At 38.9% G+C, this 3863-nt stretch overlaps 1 protein-coding gene across 2 annotated transcripts in view; it reads left to right on the forward strand.

The window, feature by feature from the left end:
* cemip (cell migration inducing hyaluronidase 1) overlaps window positions 1–3863 on the forward strand; it is a gene marked incomplete at its 3' end in the record, with an annotated part of 254772 nt that overhangs the window by 141586 nt on the left and 109323 nt on the right.

A 3863-nucleotide genomic window follows, 5' to 3' on the forward strand; every position in this document is an offset into this window, starting at 1 on the left:
CATCCAACTTCAACGAAACTCCCAATACGAGTTCAGAGACTACTGGGTTTTTGTGGAAACATGACTCAACAACAGTGTACTGGACTCCACAACTACATAAGTGACCCAATTTAAATATATATTCATCTTTCCGGAACAGTGAAATATCCCTTTAAGGACTATAAATTCAATTTTTTTTTTTAGATTATTGTTGTTAGGGCATTTTAGACCTTTTTTGTGGGGGACGGGGAATGACATGCAACAAAGGGCCGCAGGTCAGAGTTGAACCTGTGGCCACTGCAGTAAGGACTGAGCCTTTGAACATGGGCACAAGCTCTACCAGGTGAGCTATCCAGACTTTAAAATGTATTTATAACAAAACAATCCTGCTATTTTTAGCTTCATGGCTTATGAAATGTCCATCAAAAAACAGTAAAACTTTGTACGTATAAATTTTAATATTTAACATTTTTATAAAAATTTGGTATTTGTGTGTGTGTGTGTGTTTGTGTGTGTAAATAAAGCCATTACATGTTATTTTATGCATCTAATGATTGATTCACTGAATTTCATGTATTTCAGATCACAATGGCAAAGGGGAGAAAGAAAGGGAAAGACTGCAAGACGCAAAGTGAGAGGATGAATTAGGGAAAGGATAAGAGAAAGAAACTAAATCAGAGGAGGTAGGACCGGATGAAAGGAGCCATAGGGGAGGATCAGCAGATCATCCCTCAGGAAGAACTGTTGTTGTTGGCATTTTATCAGAGCTTTTCATGTGTCCTAGATTAGACTGTCCAACATTAGGAAGATTCAGATTATTTCAGACAACTTGTGCTAAGACCACTAATATGTCTATTACTTCTTTTGTGAATGTGTTATCTGCATTTCTCTTTTGATTTGATTAGGGCACATCCTGTTTTTAAATGTTTTTTTCTTAATACTGGACCAATATCAAAGACTTAGACACAAAATCAAGAGAAACTACCCTTTAATACTTTCCCTGTCAAACTTTTTAACTTCCCCTTCAGAGCAATAGACACAATAAGAGTTTACTTTGCAAATGTGATGTGCAAAAAGAATCAGTTTTCTAAATAACATTGGTTTTGTCATTGTTAGGAACCGGAATCAAAATTCACTGAATTTAACAGCCCTATTTTTCATTTCCAAGATCAAGAATGAACGTTGACATTCACAGTAGTATACAACTGGGATACAATGCTAGTTTCCCCAGACTCAACATGCTAAGATGGATAGTTTATTGATATACTTGAGAAAGGTAGGGAATACTGTCTGAGAGTCAGAGCATGGCGCCAGACAAACACCTCCAGAGACACTTTGAGTCCTCCAGAGCCAAACAGCCGTCACTCACACAGCCGAAGCCAGCTGATTGCACGTCACCACCTATCAATCTGTGTTAGCCCTCTGGGAAATCTACTTGACAACCAGGTCCCTGGCCAGTCAATGCCATTGGCGGATCCATTGGTTGCCGAGAGATAAGGTTGCCACGCACACACACACACACACACACACACACACACACACACACCACAGAGCAATAGATTGCACCTCTATTGGGCACACTGGACAGTTACACACAGTGTCTCAGTGCTATGGTGACAATAACAGACACAAACTGCTAGCTGGAGAGGTGCTAGTTCACCTTCTGGGCACTGCTCTTGAGCAAGGCACCACTCTGCTCAGGGCGCCTTTCCATGGGAAGCCCCCTCACTCCATTCAGTGCATGTATTGGTACTGAGCATGTGGGTGTATTTCAGGCCTGTGTGTAATGTGTGTAATAACAACAGAGTGTAAATTGTAATTTCCCCTTGCGGGATTAATAAAGTTTACATTATTATATTATCATTATTAAACTAAATGGGTTCATTAGTCCCTCTTGCTCTTGAGTGAACAATCCAATAACCTGGTGTGTTATTTTAAGCACAATTAGATAGTAGGGGAGGTGAGAACATTACAGAGAAGCCAAGGAATGAGAGAACTCATTGACAAACCTGAGCTAATTATGTTGCTGATCTCAAAATGTGATGTGTTGTATACAGCCTTAGGAAGAAGAATGTTTTTTTTGATTGCGAGGACTGACACAAACCAGATTTTTGTACCGTGACGCCTATTAACAGTTGGTTTTCCCCTTAAAAAAATGTCCAAGTGTTTTGTATTTCAGATTTTTCCTGTGAAAAATCTATTTTTCCAGCTGTTAAAAATATCGACAAGGCAACCACAGCACACTTTCCTTTTCTTTAAAAGTAGATGATTGTAGTCTATAGTTCGATAGGAGATGCAACTCCTTCTTTGACAATTCATTGGTGTTTTTGTGGGATTTAAACAAAACTATTACATACAAAGTCAATACAAAGACGCAAATAGACGCACATTTGCGGCAAAAATGACGTTAATGCGCAAAATCCAAGAAAAATATTTGTTGAAATCTTGTCCCAAAGGGTCATTGTTTATATCCTCCTGATGTTGTTGCATTTGCACAAAGTATATTTGTCCACTCCCATGTTGATAAGAGTATTAAATACTTGACAAATATTGCTTTAAGGTACATTTTGAACAGGTATAAGAATCTGCATTTAATATGTGATTAATCGCGATAAAAAATTTTGATTGACCGATTGACAGCCATCATTTTAACTGAATGATTATAGTCTGGATTTCATGTTTTTAGAGAAAACAAGTTGCGCAAACATAAGCGTAAGTTTGCCTCACAGCCCCTCCTGTGTCCTGCCGGACAGCGCCACAGGAGCAAATTGTTGACGTGAAACAGATTTATTCAGTGATTTTACTGGTTTTGATTACCTGGACTGTTTGTTTTAGAGGGGAGGAGACTGGAAGAATCGGACTGTAAAAGGTGGTGAAGACAACTGCTGTGTCTTAAATCGCACACTTCTGTACTCGGTGGTCGGGAGCAGGGGGCTGTACTCAACCAAAACAGTTGCATGATTGCTTGCTTGCTCTATATCCACCACCTTTCACTTTTGGGATTGTTCCGTTGCCGCCCAAAATCTCGCCGTATATCCTTCGTTGATGGCGCAATGTCGGAATCTTAAACTCCGGTTGATTTCTGAGGACTATGGTTAACTGCTCTTCAGATCTCTGCAGGGTAAATCCAGACAACTAGCTATACTATTTATCCAATCGATTTGTCTTTTGCACAACTAAAACAACCTTTGAATGTGAATGTTTGGTATGAATGTACCAAAACAAGTTCCTTCCTTAGACTATTTTGCAGCTCATTTGCTTCATGCTGCACTTGGCAAGATGATTGGGATTGGAATGCTAATAAATCAGAGGTTTGTTTATCTCCCATCCAAGAATGATGTGTGGACTAGCCAGACCCTCCTCCGCAGTGCTGTAGAGGAAGGTCTGGCAATGCATATTGTGCGATCAGTGCAATTTGAGACAACACTACCTTGTCACAATTTGAGTACATAGTGTACACAGTGTACTACATGTCAGTGACCTCACAAAAGTATCCAAATTGAGACGCACCTAACAACTCCCATGAGCCTACACTGCTTCACAATATAGCCAAATTATTGTTTTAATTAAGAAAATGACATATTGTCCATTTATAAAAGTACCAATACCAACATATAAAATGTACTCTAAAATATCAAACATTCAAAATTCTTATGAAAAAACTGTACAGAAATATTATCTGCAAAAAATAGACTTAGAATAGAATAGAATAACAAAAAAAGTAGGGTTGAGTGTATAATTGAAGTGCGCAATCAATGCACACTTTATACACTCAACCCTACCTCCCCACATGAATATGTGATCTGTGTGTCATTGTGGGACTGCAATCATGACAATCATAATTATTATGGGTTTGTGTGTGTGTGTGTGTGTGTGTGTGTGTG

This window comes from Etheostoma spectabile, chromosome 15 (genome assembly GCF_008692095.1).
Source record: "Etheostoma spectabile isolate EspeVRDwgs_2016 chromosome 15, UIUC_Espe_1.0, whole genome shotgun sequence".
Lineage (NCBI taxonomy): Eukaryota > Metazoa > Chordata > Actinopteri > Perciformes > Percidae > Etheostoma > Etheostoma spectabile.